Here is a 21,855-nt window from a genome sequence, read left to right as displayed (position 1 = left end):
AAGAGAAACAGAAAATGATCAGTGTTTCCTGGAGAAGAAACAAGGAGCTTGGACCTGATACTGGAGGAGTTGCCTGAGAAGAGACCCAGGGTAGACTTGGCAAAGGACTCCCATGAGGTAGGTCATGATTCTGGCATTCAGGTGTGTAATGGGAGATGAGTGATCACACAAATACTATCTAGACCTCAATCATCTGTACCAGAGATTGCACTAGTTCCTCTTTCCACTGACCAATCTACACCCCAGGTCGCCACAATGACTAGTCGGGACTTGTCTGGGAGCCACCAGGAAGGATCTCTTCCATATTTTTTTCCTCTGTACTTGAGCATGGAAAGATGTAAACTGCCACCACAGGCAATAGTCTGCTAGAGAATATAGCCAACACAGAAAACAGATTCAAGAGATGGAGAAGGAGAAATTGGGTGTTGAAGACATTTGAGTCTGGATCAAATTCCTGGAGCTATTACCTGGCTCGCAAGGTATATGAGGAAAGCAGTTCTCTTAGCTAAAGTCAACTGGGATTGAATTTTCTGATATTATCATTGGAAAGAGTCCTAACTGATATGCTTGCTACTAAAAACTGTTCAAATCCTTTGTGCTAGGGCCTAGTAAGTACAGAATTTACCTGATGACTAATATTGACTAATGTGCATAGGTTATCAATTTATTATGCTACTGCTACTACACAGGGGAAAGGAGAGTTTAATATCATCATGAAGGAAATGGCATGTCAAAATCAAATAGAGTGCCCATTTTGGGTTAAACCTTCAGGGAAGATGAGACTTTTTGCCACAGAAACATTAAACCCTTCTATGACCACTACAGAAAATTCAATAGTCAAAGCTTTGAGCCCTGTTATTTCCCACCTTTTTTATTTATTGCTGTGCACTGCCTGCATCTTCTAGTCCTAGTCAAGTAACAGTAGTTTCTCAAATTGCCCATGCTGCTTCATGTATTAGTACCTTTACATTAGCTCTTTCCTTAGACTTGAATGAGCTTGCCATACTGTCCACCCTTTAATACTCAGCTCAGGTGCCTCAGCTTCTGTGAATTTTTACCTGACACCAACACTGCCCTGCTCCTCATACTTCCCACACACATACTCTAAAATTGATCACTTACTTGTCACAGTCTATATAACCTTCTATTGTGACCAATATGCAATTTTTAAAATTTCTCTATCTCCTCTACTAGACCGAGCTCCATAAGGGCAGGAATTCTCTCCAATTCATCTTGGAATTTTTAGGGATCTGGTCACTAGGTATCTACAATTATTTGTGAATTATAAAAATAAGTGAATACATGAAACGAGTGAATGTGAAGCAAAAAGAATCAAACATTTTTATAGTTAAGACCTTGGAGTTAACCTAATCCTTGTGAATCAAATATTTGCCTCAATAGCAGGAATAGCAAAGCTATAACTTCTAAGAGAATGGAATATCAGAGCTCATCATAGGATAGCATCTTTATTTTATTCTTGCACAGATATAGCAATATGTTATAGTTTAAGAATTCTCATTTTTAAAAAATTTGGCTATCTTTCTTCTCTTTTTCAAATTTAAAATTTCTTTCTATTTAAGTATTTTATTTCTTGTGCATGTCTATTTGCTCTCCAGACCTACATGGTATACAAAATATTATGTATACTATGTATGTATGGCACTTTGTTATAGACAAGAAACAAAACATTAGTTCAAGTAGCAAATAAATTCAGAAAAGAACCAAACTAATTATAAATGGAAAAATAACCCTCCATCCACTTTACACACACATGCACACACACACACACAAACACACATTCATATCCATACTCTAATAATTTTATGATTTCAACATTTTTGTTTAGGAAAGGAGTTGCTGTCACTTGTAAAGGTTATTGCAATGCAGCCTGTTTCTTATAGACCTATAGGAACCTGGACATAGAAGTAGAAGTACAAACAAAGTGGAAATTGACATAGCTCTACATAAAAACTTAGCCAGTTCTCTCTATTAAGGGTAGACTTAGCGCAGATTATGTTATATTTGGGAAATGTTTCTCAATGTGAATTGCCTTTGGTAATTATTATTTGCCCTTGGGAGATATATATGTGTAGAATCCAGGAGATGATCAAAAAGAATGAAGTGGTAAATCTTCATGGCTACCAATAGGTAAAAGTTGAAATACAAACTCTACAGGGACTGTGCTGTTAGAGACCTTCTGTAGTATTCTTTTAGGCTGCCTAACTGAGGCTTTGGAAAAGGTATTGCTACTAATGACATCCTGTGGGGTGGGTTGCACTAGTTGGGAAAGGAAACCTTCCATGAGATCAAACTATGGTGAGCAAGATATAAGGTACTGAAGATATGTATTGCACAGATATGAAGAAAAAGTGGTTTCTAAGAGGAAAGTAAATGATAGTGGATCTTGAGACAGGGTACTAGAGACAAGGAAACAAGGTTAGAAATTGGAGTCTGCTTTTAAGGGATCTCTGTGAATATATTAAGTTTTTTGTTGTTCTTTTCCTTTGAACTAGTGGGAAAGTTTTATTTAGTGAACAGTGTTTCATTTTTCCTCTATGTTGTAATTTTCTTCATTTGCTTCTGACCTTCAGTTGTTGTCAACACCTGCGTAGACGTATATGGTGGGATTATGGGACAATCACGGAAAAGAACAACATAGACAAGTAAAATCTTTTGCACATTGCACCTCCCCAAGGCCAGTGTTGTGACCCTAATTTCTGGTAAATAGCAGAGAAATGAGTGGTGGGTTTAGAAGGAACATGGAGGAAAACGAGGCCTCTAAAAGGGCAGTGAACAAGCAGGTAATTCAGGAGCAGACATGGCAGAAGGGGAAAGGGATAAAAACCTTTGCCAAATGTATCAGAGCTTCCTGTCCATTCTACCTTTAAGCGTTGATTCCCTACAACTCCCTGCCAAACACATACACATTTAGCCTCCCTCTAAAAATCTGGCTATTTCTTCCCTCTTCCTTCAATTCTTGTCATTTTTCTTGGATTTTGGCAACAGCCACCTATCTCGTCTCCTTTCACCAGTGGCTTTCATTCTCTGATCTGGTTCTACTCCATACCATCATCAAAGAGAGCTGGCCCATGACCTTCCCTGATGCTCTGCCAGTATTTCCGGTAAAAACCTTCTTTCCTTCTGTTATTGTCTTCAGGACTTCTATTGAAAGTTGTACCTTTCATTTGGAGACTTAGGTATTCAAAGAGTGCCATTAAAGCTATTTGTTATGCTATGAGGATTCCATTTAAAGAATTATCCATTTAAAGATTACCCAAGTTTTTAGTATTGGGACAGATGGCACCACAGTAGAAGCAGCAATGTCCTCGAAAATCTGTCAAATTTGTTTGAGAAAGTAAATGTTCACACAGTGATCAAAAGACTTGTGGAATATGCTTCTTTAGTAATTCTATAATTCAAACAAATATTTCTGGTACTAGGTGAATCTGTGTGGGGAGAGATTGTAATATGAGATATGAAAGAGAGATTGGTGGGATCTATGAACACAAATTTTGTATACAAATGGACTAATTATTGGGCAAGGCTCTTTACCCCTGAACTTCATCTTTACCAAGTTATATCAGGGGCTTTATGACACACAGAGTCCACTTAATTTCTTGAAATTAAGTTATATATAGCATTTTCAAAAGTCTTCTACGGAGTTAAATTCATGCCCAAATTTCTAATATGCATAATGATTTATAAACACATAGAAGAGAAAAGAAAAACCAGAAAATATTCCCCTCTGTCCATCCCAGTGAATCAGGCGATTGAAAATTCAGGGACCAAGACAGCTTTGAAATCCAGTCTGGAGTTTCTATCATCTCCCTCCTTTATATCTCTGGCCTATCTTGATTGAATGGATAGCGTAAAGCTAATATATAGAGTTTTGTCCTCATGTGTATCATAGAGAAGAACATCACTGATGTGTTTATAAATGTCATTAATATAAAATTTCTCCTAAATCAACAATAATGTTATAATACATTCAACTTTGATATTTAGTTTATAGGCCTTAAATTCAAAAGCTCTTCACCCACTGCTGCCCACATATGCTGACAACTGTTCTGATCCCAGCAGGAGTAACAGATTTTATTTCTTAAGCATTGCAGAACTACAACCACAGTGTTATTATTAGATGAAAGATCTCATACTGGCTTTGCAATAGAGAAAGAAGAAAGAATTGAGATGAAAATAATCCAGGCTATTTTAAAATGTCCCACATTTTCAATATTGTAATTCAATTTGGTGTTCAAAGGTAACATATTCAAATGGCTCAAAATTCAAAATGTACAATAATAATTTCTGTCATTTTCCCATTCCCCTGCCATCTAGTTCTTTCCAGACTAACTCATTGTTATAAAATGTTCGTAATTTCTCTCAGAGATAGTTTATGTATATATAGTTTATGTGTTTCTTCAATCTGAAGTGAGTCTCTTGTAAGCAAATATCAGCGCACATATATGTTTACAAATGTATATTTTTTATTTTCCTTTAACAACTTATTTTAGAAATAGTTTTGTATCAATACACAGAGATTTTAAATTATTTTTTCTGTTTGTATACTATTCCAATGCAGATATATATAATTTATTTGACCAGTATCAACTCAATGAACATTTAAGTTGTTTTCAGTCTTTTGCTAGCTCAAATGTATCTCTGCACCCACACCATTTTACTTATGGAATACATATATATATATGTATTCCCTTTACTTTTAGTCTGTGTGTCTTCAATCTGAAGTGAGTCTCTTGTAGGCAGTTAAATTTCTTGGTTAAAATTATGTTATAATTTATTCGTTTTTGAATTGTGATAAAAAATTCAAAAGGAGCGAAAGGATACATTTTAAAAAGTAAATCTTCCTTATCCTCCTCTGCCCAACCACACACTTCCTTTTCCCAGAAGTAAATATGTCTCCAGCTTTATGTATATCCTTTCAAAGAAATTACACACACACACACACGCACACACACACATGCACAAGAATGTGCATATAGGAGAATTTCATTTATTTAGGCAGATTTGTATTTTATTCTACATTGTGGTTTATAGGAATCAGAAGGCTCTTGCAAAACTGTCTGATTCAGTATAACCATTTAAATTAGGAACATACTCTTCTATTGCCTCATACAGACCATCATAATTTAAAACGATAATTCCACCGATTTTCTCTATGCACATCTGTTCCATGTGGAAGGATAGGGGGCTATAGATAAAGAGCCCTGCACTGTTTTCAGCGAAAATTTGTCTAACGAGATGAGATTCAGTCTGGAGTTGGCCCTGCATGTCTGGGGAACAGTCCTTACCCTGTAATCCTATCTTTGTCTAGGGCTTCTCTTCCCCTTTCTTTTGTGCTGGATCCCCTGTTTCTTCTCACCCATGTAATCCTCTTTTCCTTAGTGTTTCCCACTCCTTCTCCCTCCACACACATATTCTTTCTCTCTTAGAAATAATCTTCCAGTAGCCCCAGAGCAAGAGTGTCTAGGAGGTAAATTTTTCAAGACCTTGTATTTCTTAAAATTTCTTTATCTGATTAATAGTTTACTGGTAATACAGTTGTAGGTGGGAAATACTTTTTTTCAGAAATTTATGGGCATTGCTCCAATCTCACTATTAAGAAGTACAACACCATTGTGATTTCTGACACAATTTTTCCATTTCTGGAAACTTTCATGATTTTCTTTGTTACCAATGTTCTAAAATTTTCTGATGATATCCCTTAATGTGATATTATTTCTATCCACTATGTTGAGTACTGAATAGGATTTTCTGTATGGAAATTAATGTCTTCTAGTTGTACAGAATTTTTTAAATAATATTTTTTGTTTTTCAGTATTGACATACAATACTACATTAGTTTTCTATATACAACATAGTGATTAGACACCTATATAACAAAGTGATCACCCCAATAAATCTAGTGCTCCTCGGACACCATACATAATTATTAATAATATTGTAATAATCAAGACTATTTTGTAACTACCAATTTGTACTTCTTAATCCCTTTACCTTTTTTACCCAGCCCCCCAAACCTCTCCCACCTGATAACCCCCAAAATGTTCTCTGTATCTATGAGTTTGTTTCTATGTTTTATTCATTTATTTTGTTCTTTAGATCCTACATATAAGTGAAATCATATGGCATTTGTCTTTCTCTGTCTAACTTACTCCATTTACACAATACCCTCTAGGTCCATCGTGATAGATTCCCTTTATTTTTAGTCTGTGTGTCTTCAATCTGAAGTGAGTCTCTTGTAGGCAGTATATATAAAGGTCTTGTTTTCTTATTAATTCAGCTACCCTATCTTTTGACTGGAGCATTTAATTCTTTTTCATTTGAAGTGCTTGTTGATAGATATGTAGTTATTGCCTTTTTTATTTATATTTTTGATATATATTTTCTTCTCTGTCTTAAAGAAGTCCCTCCAACATTCCTATAATACTGGCTTGGTGGCGATGAACTCTTCGGCTTTTTCTTGTCTTGGAAGCTCTTTATCTGTCCTTTGATTCTAAATGATAGCTTTGCTGGGTAAAGTAATGCTGATTGTAGGACCTGGGTTTTCATTACTTTGAATATCTTGTGCAAAACCCTTCTGGTCTGGAAAGTTTCTGTTGAGAAATCGGCTGACAGTCTTATAGGAGCTCTCTTGTCGATAACTAATTGCTTTTCTCTTGCTGCTCTTGAGATTCTTTCTTTGTATTTAACCTTTATTTTAATAAAACGTGGGACATTTTCTTGAATTATTTACTAATGATTTCTTCTTATGTGCTTTCTTTTATCTCTTTCTGAAAATTATATTTATGTAACTCCTGGATTGGTCCTTTAATTTTCCCATGCCTTTTTTTTTTTTATTTCATTTCATTTTTGTGTATATTTTGAGAAAATTCCTCAATTATATTTTTCAACTTGACATTCTTGTATACTTTTCTTTTTCATTTATTTTTATGATGGCAAAATATATAACATAAAATTAGGCATACAGTTCAGTGGCATTAGCTATATTAACATTGTTGTGCAACCACCATCACCATCTATCTCCAAAACTTTATCATCCTCTCAAACTTAAACTCTGTACTTATGAAGTAATAGCTCTCTATATTCTTCCACTCACCAAGCCCCCTGCAACCACAATTTTATTTTCTTTCTCTATGACTTTGATAGAATATACATCCCTCATTTAAGTGGACTTATATGATATTTGTCTTTTTGTGTCTGGCTTATTTCACTTAATATAATGTCTTCAAGCATCAAGTTTATAGTATATGTTAGAATTTCATTTATTTTTAAGCCTGGATAATATATATATATATATATATATATATATATATATATATATATATATTCTCTGCATGTTCTATTTGTATACTATTTTGTTCTTTTTTAAGGCTTTAAATTATATCTTAATTCTCTGAGGATACGAATGGTAGTATATATGTATGGATATATATGTGTACATATATATGCATATGGATATATATATGTACATATATACAAATTTATAAATATGTATGTAAATTTAATTCTCCCCAAATGATGGTATCTATTCATCCAAGTTGCATTTGATTGCTTGTTTATTTTGGTCTCTCCTTTCCATGCTAGAGGTTTTCTTAGATGTTTTATAATCCTTGCTTTTCTGCTCTTGATTAAAAATGTAAGACTGAAAGCTGATTGGGAGAGCTCTGGATGCATATATGAATATGGGGCTCACTGACCTTGCACTTTACTGCAGGGATGCATATATGAATATGGGGCTCACTGACCTTGCACTTTACTGCAGGGTGATCTGGGAAAGCTCTTTGTTTGGCATCCCTCCTGTTGGCATTATTTTTAAGTCTTTCCAGTTGGGATGATCAGGTTACCAGAGAAACATTCACCTATCTTCTTCTTGGAAGGTTGAGATATGGCTGCCAGAGTCCTGGTAACAAGTGTAAGAAGGAGCTTGAGGGGGTGTTTTCAGTAGGATATTCAAGTCTTCAACTGTGCCTGGTCTCCTTCAGTCCAAAATAAAACCACAGACTTATTCTAAAGTGGGGAGAGGCAGTCTCTCTGTGGAATGGAGCTGGGAAGGAGATCAAAGGAGATTCAGCTTTCACCCAATCCTCTTTTAGCACTGACCTTCCTCCTTCACTTTCAGTTCCAGAGTTACCTGGTGTTACCATTTCCTGAACCATTCTGTTGGGTTAATGAGGGTGTTTCTCAGCTTTCCCGTTATCATCTTAGTTACCACCCTCTGGGGGCTGCTAAGTCAGTCAGGTTTTCATCTGCCTATTTTCCAACTTTCAGAAATATGTTTCTGATATCTCCTCTCTTCCATCTTTTTGTGTCTTTATAAAAAAAAACTGTCTTTAAGATTCTTTTCACTGGATTTCCTAAAGTGATGACAGTTAATATGTATGTGTTCAAGTTTTAGCTTAACCCCACATTGGCACAGCATGTTTATGCTCCTCTGGAAAATAGGGTTAGGATCTCCTTGATTCACCACACTTCCGATAGATTTAGTGATTTAGAATTTTGTTTTATGCCATTAACTTAATGCTGCATTGTTGAAAATTCTTTTTTCCTCATTTTGAGGTGATATTTAGAAATTGGTTTATTCCTCCACATCTAAGACATTGAAATTGGGTCTAAATCATATAAAGTGTCCATTCTGAACAGGTAGTTGACATGTCAGCAAATAAGTCTATTTTTTAGAGGTGCAATTTGCCTATAGACAACTTTATTAGAGGAACAATCATTGAGAAAATTGTATTAACTTACGGTGGATTTTAAATTATAAATGATTGATGTTACTTGACCCCCATTTATTGAAGAAAAAAGGCTCCTCTAGATGGTCTTTTTAAAGAAGTTTCACATATTTTCACCAAGGTCATTGCAATTGGTCAAATTAAAGTAATGTTAAGTAATCAAAGTGAATCTGAGAAAAAAAATAAACTTAAAAATAAAAATGGCACCTGTTTATTACCCAGATATATCTGTTCCCTCTGCTTCATTTTAGTCATAGCTATTTAATTTCCTGAAACAAAAAACAAACAGATTTTCACTAATGTCAGTACTGCAGAGCTAGCATAGGACAGAAGAGCCAGCTGTACTCGATTTCTTCTTATGCATCATCAACAAAATTGGCAGCTAAGTTCTGATTTCAGAGCCTTTATGGTTAATGATGATGTACAAGCTGTGCTTGATTTTCAGATACAAGACTGATCTTTGCTGACAGAAAAATCTATTTTTGATTTGTAAATTGGGCAAATTTGATGTAAAATTATTGATGTAGGATAAACGCAGATCATGAAGATATCATTTTTAGACTCACATTTCTAACCTTAAAACCACTTCAGTTTATTATTGTTACAGTCATTATCGTCCTTATCATTATTAGAATTACAATGAAGGTAACTAAGTATTTAACTAAAATTACGGGTAAGTTTTGTGAATGAAGCATATATCAACAAATTTTATACTTAAGAATGTGACTGCAATGAAAAGGAACAACAAAATTAATTAGCAATCAATTCTATCAGCATCCCTCTTCTGGTTATAAGGCAGATTCAGAATCATATTACCAGTAATAATGGGCAAAAGCCTTCTGATGTTATACAAAGAATGGTGGAGCGAATAGGTTTGAAAGGGTTCAAAAATGTTTTCTTGATTATAAGGTCTTCAACAAGTAGAAATTATATTTCAGTCATGGCTTAAAGCAGCTACTATTTCTTTAATTCATACAAATCAATTTTACCATTGACTTTTTCAGAAGTAGTAATAATGGCCTTGTGCAAAATTATGTAGCTATAAAATATTGTCTTAGATGTTCTTTCATCTGGTCCCCATTTATGAGCCACCACCACACATACCCAGTTCTTTCATACTGTTTTCTAATGGTGGTACTCCCTACCTGCTATCCCATTCTCTGGCTGGCTCCTTCCTTATTCCATACCTATCACTCCTTAAACTTATCAAAAATCATCTGTCTTTTTTCTCATTCCTTTACAATTTTGCAAAGACACACATGTTAAGAGTTTGAAAATATCTATTTCCTAAATATGTTGCCTTTCTAGGAGTATAAATTTGCATTTTTAAGAGGAACTCTTGAAGACCTATTGTCAGCAGTTGAAATGTCACATTTTTCTGTCAAGAATGGCAAAAATCTATATCTTACAATAATCAACTCTTACTTATTGATTCTCCCCAGCTTAAAATATGTGTTTCTGAAACATAATGAGATAGAGATTAAGATCAAGGGCTTTGTAGTCAAATGGAGCTAATTTTGAAATTCAACTCTGCTACTCACTGGCTGTTAGTCATAATTTACTTACCTTTAAGATGGGATGCCAGTACCCACCTCATAGGGTTATTATAAGAAGTGAATGACTTAATGCATGTAAAATGATTACTATGTTGAGTTTTAATGTTGAGTGTTAATGTAGGGTTTCAATAAATGTGAACTTATAATATTATCTGTGTGATTGACACTGTATAATTCAAGTATTATTTTTAAATTGTTCATTTTTTTTTTGGTGTCAAACACAGGTTACGTATATACATATATTTATATCCTACAGAGAATATATAAACCTAAATAAACCAAGGATATGGAAGGCATCGAGTCTTGTTCAACTGTATTTCCCTAAGACTGCATATAATAATTGCTAAATGAATATAAAATTTTATTTAATTTACCAAAATATGTCTTTGATTACAATATATATTTTCTATAAGGAAAAAATAGTTTAAATAAAGAAAAAAGAGGCTTTTACACTAATGTACTTTATTTAATTGAATCAAACCATTTCTTTCTTTTTGTGTTTCTTCAGTAAAATCAAATGAAGCATTCTCTTAAAAGATAAGCCCATCTCTTTTGCTATTAGTATGATGGAAACCTCACAAGTTATAAGCAATAAACCAGTTTCCCAGGGCTTAACTTACTATCAAGAAGCACATTAGATTCCTTCAGATTACTAGCAAAATATACTAAATACTCCCAAATACTCCAAGGGTCTTAAAGAGTTGATAAGTCCCTATAAAGTCGTACCTTGTTTATTATCAAGGAATAATTTAAACATTTGGAGAATGTTCTAATAATATCAGCAAAACATCAGCATCAATGATGTTTGGTCTGATTCTGTAGGGTATAATTAGGTCTGGGAGAAAACCTATTGTTCAATGATCATTAAAAATGAGCATCCAAGAGAGCATCTCCAGGTACAGAATCTACTCACAATTTGCAGTGAACTCAATCCAGAGATCTTTTGAAATGGTTTCTATGTATTGAGTTCAAAATGCTGTCATCATGAGTGACTGGTGAGAGACTCCAAATGAGTGTAATGAAAGACACCAGGCCCTCAAATAGATAATTTGATGTCTGACAAAATCTTAAAGCCTCTCGATTGGAAGCTATTGAATAATTTTTAAATATTGGAGAAACCCAATGTGACCAAGTGATTTAGTGACTGAGTTTTTGGATATAGGTATAAGTAGAGTAAGGAAACCTTGCCTATTCCTATATTAACCTGTGCTTGCATGCTGTTTCTTTAGAAACTGTCAATGTGTTCTCACTATATGAAGCCATGCCTTGCCCTCTCCCTTTGAATTGGAGTCACGCACTGGAGTCAACAACACTGAGTATCCCAGAGGATAGGGAGTCCCAAACCTCTAGCTCCAGGTAAATGAGAGCCATTCACCATTTTGTGTTACACTGGGGCAGTGTCACACACTACCACATCTGGGAGCTGCAGGAATGAATAGGAATTTGGGAGCTTCATAACTTCCATCTTAAACTGGCTATCCTCTTTCTCCAGAAAAGTATCAAACACCCATTTTGACCCACAGTTCTATGTCTTACCTCAATCATCATCAGAAACCCATGCTCACTTTGTTACCTGCTCTTTTTATTACCCATGGACCAAAACCAACCCAATGACTGTTTTTGTAAATATAGTTTTGTTGGAACATAATCATGCTTATTTATTTACATATTGTCTATAGCTGCTTTCACACTAAAAAGGCAGGGATGAATAGTTGTAACCAAGGCCAGTTGGCCTGCCAGACTTAAAATATTTACTATATGGCTCTTTTTAGAAAAGGTTTGCTGACCCCTAGCCAAACATTCATCCTCATACTACTCTTCTCGTCCACTCATCTGACCTGTTTCTTCACTTCAGCTTTCATCTTAAGCCCTTGTACTCCGACATCTGAAGCTAATAGTTCATCATCGGCAAACTTTTTGCATATCCTTAACTTCATCTCTGAATGCCTCCTTTGCTCTCTTACTCTAAGTAAAACATGGATGCTCTTTGAAATCATTTCTGATGCATTGTGGTCAGTGTAGGCTGTTTTTCTTTAACATCCTAACCTAACTACAGGCCTGATCCTGGAGTGGATGTTCTGCTTGCTCTCCTCTTCCAAATCTACTCTCCTCCCTCATGCTTCCAACCCCCCAGCTATTTGAAGTTTTTGCCATCAGACTTTATCATCTATTACCCCTTCTTCTTGTTGTTATCTAGAGATCTCAGTTGCCTTCTTATTTGATAACTTTAGCACTAAGATCTTTGTCTTTTTATTATTCCACTGTTATTTTCACAGACTTCCTTCTTACTGACTGTAATACCTACATGGATGATATATCTAATACCTTAGACTATTGTTTCTGAACTTCCCCATCTTACAATAAAATTATGTTATTTTTCACCTACCCTCAGCCACCTTCTCATATGGTCATACTTTTGACCTTGTGATCATCAATGAATCCATTATCTTCACATCTCAAGGGCAAGCATGGCCCTCTCCAACTACAGTCACCTAAACTAATAGCTCATGAAATTAAGTACATGTACACAAGCAATATTTTGACTTTATTAAGACTTTCTAATTTGTTGAGTTTGTGATTGTATCATTACCAATCTGACCTTCTCCGGTCCTCTTTTCCTGCATACCCGGCTGGGATTTTATGATACATAATTAAGGCATCCTTTGACAACACTCTCTACTTCTCTCTGCCACTTTCTTTTATCTGGCTGAGCTGCAACCCTGGTTCCCATGCAATAGTTCTCGTAACTCAAAACAAATGAACATTGGTTAAGACACAATAATTATACTGGCCAGGAACACTTTAGATTCTGTCTATGTAACAAATAGGTAGTCATAATTGTCAGGATTTTTCAGAGGAATGAACCAATAGGAGATAGAAGATAGATAATAGATAGATAGATGATAGATGATACAGATAGACAGATAGATGATAGATTGATAGATTATAAAGAATTAGCTCATGCAATTATGGGAAGTCTGAAGATTTTCAGTCATGAAGCTGGAGTTCCAGGAGAGTGAATGGTATACTTAGTCCATGTCCAGAGGGCTGATGACCAAGGAAGTCAATGGTGTAAGTTCCAGTCCAAGTCCAAGTCTTAGATCAGAAGAAGACCGAAGTCCCAGCTTCAAGATAGTCAGGAAGAAAGAGTGAATTTTTCCCTTCTTCGGCATTTTTGTTCTATTCAGGCCCTTGGTGGAGTGGATGAGGCCCACCCATACTGGGGAAGGCAGTCTGCTTTATTCAGCCTGCAGATCCAAATGTCAATCTCACCCAGAAACACCCTCACAAACATACCGAGAACAATGTTTTACCAAATATCTGAGTGCCTCGTGGCCCAGTCAAGTTGACACAAAGTTAACCATTGCAGTAGTCAAGAGCAGTTGTTATACTTCCATAGGACTACTGCATTCTCACTTTCCAAAATGTTATTTCACATCTTGTCTTTACTCCTTATATCTCCTAACCCCTTTTATGCTCTGCTTATAAATTGTTTCATAAATCATGAATCATGAGAAAATGAAAATGAAATTAATTCAATTTGAGAAAATGACATTAATTCAATAAGAATTCCCTCACCTTTCAACCTAAAATTTTCCATCCATCTCACTCTATACCTGCGCTGTTTTATTATAAAGAGTCTCTGTTAATCTCGACTTCTCAAGGGCTTGGTTTCTCAGTTGTCTTCTCATCCTCTTCTAAATCATCATTTCTTTATTCAATTGCTCCCATTATCATAAAGCACCTCTAGTAATTCCTTTCTTGAACACACACACACACACACACACACACACACACGCATACACCAACTCCAACTGTAGCAATAACAATAGCAATAACAGAATAAAGACCCTCACTTTACCTTACATCCTCCTCCAATCATCTCTTGGTTCTCGACTAAAATGTCTTCCCTGTTCACCCATTTAAATGTAGCCACACAGTTATTCTTTATCATATCTTTCTATTTGAAGTCTCTACATTGTATTTATCACTTTCTTATAGGTATATGTGTTGATGATGTCTGTTTAATGTTTTTCTCCACCTAAATATTATATAAGCTTTATGAAAGCAGGTAACTCTTCTGTCTTTTTACCTCTGTATTATCAGCACATATGGCAGACATAGAGGATCCTCAATAATAATTTTTTGAATGATTGAATAAATGAACGATTTCCTGTTTTTTCTGTTTACTACTAGACCATAAGATTCTCAAAGGAAAGAACTTTGTCTTTGTGTCTTATCTGTCTTTGTAGTTGGTTTCATAAAGACTTGTTGAATGAGTAAATGAATCATTGACACAAATGAGCAATAATCTAAAGATAAAAGTTATTAACTAACATAATGTGTTGCTCTTGAAATTTGCATTGATATTTTTACTTAAAAAAAAATCAGAATGATTTCTTTTAGGGTTATACTAATTCCTCTTAAACTAGTCTAATTTGTGTGACTTATACATATGCATCTAAATTAATTTTTCTAACTTTAACTGAGGCTTATAAATAAATAAGTATACATATATGTATGTAGATGGATGGCTATATATACACCTACCCACATATATATAAAACATATGTTAGTCCTGTTCTAAGAATCTGCCAAAGTTTCTTGGTAAGACTTGCCAATTGCAATCATGTGACAGGATGACAGTTCTCTTCTCTGGGAGAAGTCCAGACTTCCAGTGTCTGGGACAGAAATAATATAGACCAAGAAACATATATAGCTGATGATGGATGGTTTTTGGCTCCTATAATGTGCGCTTTGGTCTTCTTATTGGGAAACTGAAAATCATTAGACCAGAATTATTTTTATTTCTACTCAGCTGAAAATTTTTTCTTTTTGTATTTCTGTATTTAGGCACACTGCAAAGACAATTTGCCTGGTCAATATGGGTTTATATTAAATTTTACCCACCCAATGACAAGTAGCATGAGATCCTTTTGCCAGTGTAGCTGCCTTATTTCTATCAGAATAGTAAGTATGTATCCAAATATACCCAATTACAGATGCTTTCTTGCTGTCAATAATATAGCACTGCTTAAGAGTAAAGATGTTCTCACTCTCAGGCAGAATTGATTTTGAGATGACAGGGACACTTCAGTGATTGCATTTATTCACACAGAGGAGGTAACAGTTATGAGTGCTTTCAGCTGCAAGCAACAAAAGTGTCAACTAGCAGTGACTTCAACAAAGTTGGGTTTGGTGGCACAATGACATTAAGGCTATCATCTCTGCAATTCGACTGGCTTTCTCTTCAATGCTAAATAATGGCTGCAACACAAACATGTTCTGGCACACTTGTCCTAGCAAAAAAAGTGTTTAAATGCAGCAAAAAGGAGGTGTTACAGATAAGTGATTTTCTCCTTGTATACTGTCCTCTCATTAAGGAGAGAAAATTCTTCCTTGAAACTCTTCAACAGACTTTTCTTTATAGCTTATTGGCTACCAGTTGGTCCCATGACAATGCTTAAGCCAGTTGCTAAAGCCACCTTTTCTGAGAACTAAGAATTATTGTCTGATTTCTGAAAAAAAAAATTGAGGCTTTATTAGAAAGAATAAAAAGAAGAATGACTTTTGTGTTGGCAAAGGATAGTGCCTCCCACAGAAGGTTATCAAGAACACTCATGAGGCTTCATAGAGAATATCATACTTATGTTGAATCTTGAATTCAAGTGGAAGTTGGCCAGCAGAATAAAGTCTGGAAAGGTTGAATGGAAGAGAGAGCTGCTTCTGCAAATATGTAGAACAACCAGAGAACTACAAATCATTAGATAGAGCTGGGCATTCTGTATGTGTAGAATAGTGAGAAAAGTCACTGCAGAGGTTGCAGAAGTCAGGTCACAAAGGTGGTGTGGAAGCAAGAAATCAAGTGGTCATACCTTCAGGCATTCATTCTGAGGTTTCAAATAAATAAAGTTTCTAATAAATAACTGACTGGGCTTTCCCATCATGCGAGACTGAGAAAATCTAGACATTTCAAGGATGATATTGTCATCTCTCTATTATAAAGAAGAAAAGTGAGGGCAGTCATTACTTAGAATCTCTCTCTCTCTCTCTCTCTCTCTCTCTCTCTCTCTCTCTCTCTCTCTCTCCCCCCCTACTCCTTTTCCCTCTGTCCCTCTGTCCCATTCTCTCTCTCCACTTGGCTAAATCTTGCTCAGGCATTTTACAGCTATTTGCTAAACCAGATTGTACTCAATGGATTATAGAGCCTTGTAGGACTTGCCAGCTACACACACTTCCTCTACTAAATGCTTTGAAGAAAAGAAACTGAGAGCTTGCAGTGAAACCAGTTCTGCTATGTTGATCATTATTTATTAGACCAAAGGACCAGTACCAGAACCCAAAGCTGCCCAATAGGAATGTACTTTATTGGATAGTCACAGACAAACTTAATTAGATTTTTTCTCTTTGGAAAGGGTAGCAAGTCAAGGGATGGATGAGTGCCAAAACTGTAGTAGTAGAGACAAGATATAGAGGAGGAAGGAGGTAGGGGAGAGAAAAATAACTAGAGAAAGGCTAAGAGAAAGGGAGAAGTGAAAAGTATCTGAACTTTAGCAATTAACACAATAAATCATTGATCTTGGAAATTGGGGGAAACAAGAAAATCAAAAGCATCAACTATTGAACAGTTCTTTAGTGGCTTCGATTGTATTATCATCATTATCATCAGACCCTAGGAATTATTGAATGTTTTTTTTTCAAAATATGATCTAATCCAATATCCCTAAAGAACATAATATACTCAGAAAGAATTATGAATGAAGTTTGCAATCATAAATTATTTTGAATCAGATTGAATTGTTCCTCACCTTCTAAGGTAAGTATCTGAGGTGTGAAGTCTTTGGAAATAGTCGTGTCAATATTTCCTTTCTATAAACTTGTGGTTAGTGGCTCAGAGAGAAGCCTTTCTTCTCTGGGTAGTCCTGGAGAAGAAAGCAATAGTTAAAATAGAAGCAGGCAATCATTGAGGCAACAAGAGAATGAGAAATAATGTTTAGTTAGTGGAAGCTGAAGGCTAGAAGAGACATAATTCATGAATCTGTCAGGCTGAGGAGTACACCCTGAAGGGCAAATAGAAGCAGGTTGGAGGACAGGAAATATATTTCTGGGAAAGCCAGGCAACAGGGATCTATTCCAGCTGAAGCATATCATATCTACGTCTTCCAGAATACTAGTTCTCCATCATGGCTACTTATCAGGATTATCCAGAGTACTGTTGAAAAACCCCATTTCCAGACCTTACTCAAGTACCCCTGAAACAGAATATGACTTTTAATGGACCCACCCATGATGGAGCTTTCACCTGTCCACATGAGAATATTTGTGCGATGATGGCAACAGTTCTTTTTCAAGAACTGTGTTTGGTTCTCAGACCAAGGCTATCTGAATTCTTTTTACAAGAATGTTCTTCCTTTTTTTCTTTGCAATTGTTGTAATAAAACATGGTACTTTTAAAAAATGATCTTAGCAAAATAAAAATTAGCAAACAAAATTATTGCTAGGTTTGAACTTGGGTAATTTAACAATATCACTATCACTAGTTTCCTGACTTTGTAATGAGAGTAATAAAATGTAACAGCATTGTTTTCTATAAATTAAATAACATATAATATTCTTGACACATAAAAAAAAAACACTCAAAATTTTCTCTTCCTATATTATTAGGTAAGACACTTTGGTTTGCAAAGTTTGATTCCTGCTTAAACAATAAAGATGATTTATTATTTAAGGTAAATGAAAAAATGGTCTGTGGTGGTTGTCGGGTATTATTTAAATAGAACTTTGGCTCTGTTTTTTTTTTTTTTTATGATCCTTTCTGTCCTACCCTTTTCTGTATTTTGGGGTTTGCCTCTGGGCTAGCTTCTCAGGGTGACTGCCAGGAACCACATAGTGAGAAAGAATGCTATTCTTGAATCCAAGAACAGAATCCCATTCCTAAGGCAATTGGACCAGCCAAGCCAATAACTATGGCCAGAGAATGCCATGCATTGAGGGCTCAGCCTGAACCAACTCTGGTGCTAAGGGAAATAGAATTATTCTAATCAATTTAACACACCAGGAATAGCCCCTGGAGCTGGAGATGCTGTAAATCTTATCAAACCCAAAAGTTGGAGGAATTACCACAATTTCTCTCATAATCTTATTCCTAAACATACTTGCTATTGGCTGATTACAGCAGCCTCTTTTGTGGATCCTTACTGCCTGCTTTAAAGTAATTTGTGCTAAAATAAAAGAAGCTGCTAATCCTTTAAGGAAAATGTTATTTACTTAGTACTTAGAAATACCTTAATGTATTTCTGAAATACGAAATACATAATGTATTTCTGAAATATGAAAAATATAAAAATTAGAAGGGAGAAAAATGGTTCTCATCTGACCAGAGAAGATAACCATCATTAAAATTTAGTGTATTATTGTTGTCTTTCTCTTATGCATGTGCATATTGTTATATACAAAATTTTGTATGTTTATATTTTACCTTAAATTGAGTTTTAAACTAATAAATGTGTTTCTTGATTATAAGAGAAATAGCTAGTCACGTTTTTTAAATGGAAAAATACAGAAGTGTAAAATGAAAAGGAAAAAGAGGAAAGAAGGAAGAAAATAAGAAGGGAGGGATGGAGGGAGGAAAGAAGGGATGGAGAGAAATAGAAATAGAAATCTCATTGAGATACTATTTCTATTTTTCAGTATACATCAAATATTTGTTTTATGTAGTTGAGGTAAAGCTATTTATACTTGTGTTTTAAGCATAATTAACAAAGAAATGCTCATTTATCTTAGATGACAGAAAATATTTACCACTGGATGGTTTATTAGTCTTTCCCAATTAAAAAAAATGACTCAGGTAATCAATATGAGTTTTAAAGATGTGGAAAATCATAACTCAAGCTTCCTAGCAATAAAAAATGACCACTATTGCTATACATAGCTTTATTTTATGGAAGGGAGAAAAGCGGCTTACATATAATAAATAACTTAGCCAATTTTTATTTTAATATTTTAAGCAAAGTAGTATATGCATATAATTTTAAAAGACAAATACAAACACAGAAGTCTGTTCTTCCTCATCACTTTTTTTTCTATAACACACTTTTCTTGATTTATGGATGCAATATTTTCTTAGCTTTCTGATTATATTAAAGGTTTTTAAACCCATTTTTTGTCCTCCACATTTCTGTTTCCTCTGCATTCTATTTTCTCTTTTTAAAAAATATTTAGTTCCATTTTATATTTTGGAGGTTGCACTCACATTCCTGTGGATAGTGTACTGTCTGTTCACATTTAAGACAGAAGCTCTGTATGCTCCCTGGAGGCTCTGTGCATGTGTCTGTGAGAGGGGCAGTTTGAAATGAGGGGGATAGTTGTTGATTTGGGCTTTACTACTGCAGGGTAAAAGGAGAGGGATCTGGCTGTCCAAATCTCAGTATCTGTTGGCCTTTCATTTTGACAAGATCCTTTGCATTAATTTCCTATGTCTACCATTACAAAGTGCCACAAACTTAGTGACTTAAACCAACACCAATTTATCTTGTATTTCCATAGTTCAGAAGTCTAAAATGGGTCTCATTGGGTTAAAATTGAGGTATTAGTAGGGCTTTGTTTCTAGAGGGTCTACAGGAGAACCAATTTTCTGACTTTTTCCACTTTCCATTTCTTTGCTTGTAGTCTTCTTACATTTTTAAAGCTAGCAGAGTCTAGACTCATCTTTCACACACCTCATCGCTCTGACACTGAGTTTTCTGCCTCTCTCTTCTGCATTTAAAAGACCCTGTAACGCTTTCCGGCAGCCGCAGCCATGAAGGTCAAACTGTAGTCTCAGTTGGGTACAAGATCTGCCCCGGACACAGGAGGCACTACGCCAAGACCGACCGGAAGGTTTTCCAGTTTCTTAATGCAAAATGAGAGTTGGCATTCCTTTCCAAGAGGAACTCTTAACAGATAACCTGGACTGTCCTTTACAGAAGACTTAAGCACAAAAAGGGACAGTCGGAAGAATTTCAAAAGAAAAGAACCCGCCGTGCAGTCAAATTCTAGAGGATCATCACTGATGCGTCTTTTGCTGATATAATGGTCAAGAGGAATCAGAAACCTAAAGTTAGGAGAGCTCAATGAGAACAAACTATCGGGGCTGCCAAGGAAGCAAAAAAGGCTAAGCAAGCATCTAAGATGACAGAAATGGCTGCTGCTAAGGCTCCCACAAAGGGAGCACCCAAATGAAAGATTGTGAAGCCTGTGAAGGTTTCTGTTCCCCGAGTTGGTGGAAAACGCTAAGCTGGCAGATGAAAATTTTAAATAAAGATCTGAATATAAAAATACATACATACATACATACATACATACATCAAAATAAAAGACTCTGTAACTACTCAGATAAACCAGGATAATCTCATTACTTTATAGTCAACTAATTAGCAACTTTATTTCTATCTGTAACCTTAATGTTCACTAGCCATAAAACATAACATATTCATAGGTTTGGGGATTAGGACATGGACATCTTCAGAGTATTGTTATTCTGCATACTACACATTCCAATTTCTTGTCTGACAATCACTTCTTGGAGCAGAACAGGAATGGGGCTCAGATGTCTTGATGTTGTTTGGGAATTTCGTATCCCCCCCCACCCCCGCCCATTCCTCTTTTTTTTTGTGCAGGGGCTCATTTCCCATTCTCTGATGTGCATTGTTCTCTGTTCTCATTCTCCCAGTGTGGATTCCCTAGGGTTTCACTTACCTGAAAAATGAATCTCTGATTATTGCCAAAGATAGAAAGAAATTCGTCCAGAATTCTTAAAACTACCTGGGAGGGATAATAATTCTTGATATGGAAGGTGGTGGTGATCATGGTGCAGTGTGGGTAACTGTGCATCTGGGTGGTATGGGTTGAAGGAATGTGCCAGGCTAATGACTGACTTTTCAGACTTTTAAATAATTTTCCCATTTTCAATTCTAGCCACTACCTGGTGTATTCCCAAGCCTTCCCTGGATTCATCCATTTGCTTTTCTTCTTCCAAATTTGTTGACCTCCTCTCTGTAATAATTTCTTTTCACATGATTTTTTCTTCCTGTGGGTTTATGCCATGTTTTATTCCTTTATCTTTATTTTGGTGATATTTTTGGAAAGATCAGAGATAAACAAATACAATCATTAACTAGAAGATGTTTATCACTTTAAATCAATAAATGATAATACTAAAGAACAATAGATATTATTTTATGTTGTCACTAAGCATGGAGAGAGGGTCCATATAAATTGAGAGGTTCAGATTTGCAAATAAACATTTATGTTCAGTTAACTGGAAAAGGGAAGTAAAAAGGGGCGGGAGAGAAAAAAACAGATTAAGGAAGCATTGCAGATTAAAATTGTTCCAAAACTGCAGAATTCATCTGATATCACATTTTTATTTGGATTAATGAGAGGAGTCCAGACTAAGTAAGAAAAACTATGCAAGTTCTTTCATATTACTACTTCTGCATTTAAATTTTTGAATCATCTCTGAGTTATCCAGGTTATAACTCCAGGATATGACATTTTCTGAGACAATATAT

At 35.3% G+C, this 21,855-nt stretch overlaps 1 pseudogene; it reads left to right on the top strand.

Moving 5' to 3' along the window:
- The first annotated feature begins 255 nt into the window (after nt 1-255).
- On the top strand, nt 256-20,862 carry LOC107513421 (annotated as a pseudogene).
- The last annotated feature ends 993 nt before the right edge of the window (nt 20,863-21,855 follow it).

Source organism: Rousettus aegyptiacus, unplaced genomic scaffold, assembly GCF_014176215.1.
Source record: "Rousettus aegyptiacus isolate mRouAeg1 unplaced genomic scaffold, mRouAeg1.p scaffold_m13_p_2, whole genome shotgun sequence".
In the NCBI taxonomy this organism is placed as follows: Eukaryota; Metazoa; Chordata; class Mammalia; order Chiroptera; family Pteropodidae; genus Rousettus; species Rousettus aegyptiacus.
This window is presented reverse-complemented; position numbering and strand designations above follow the sequence as displayed.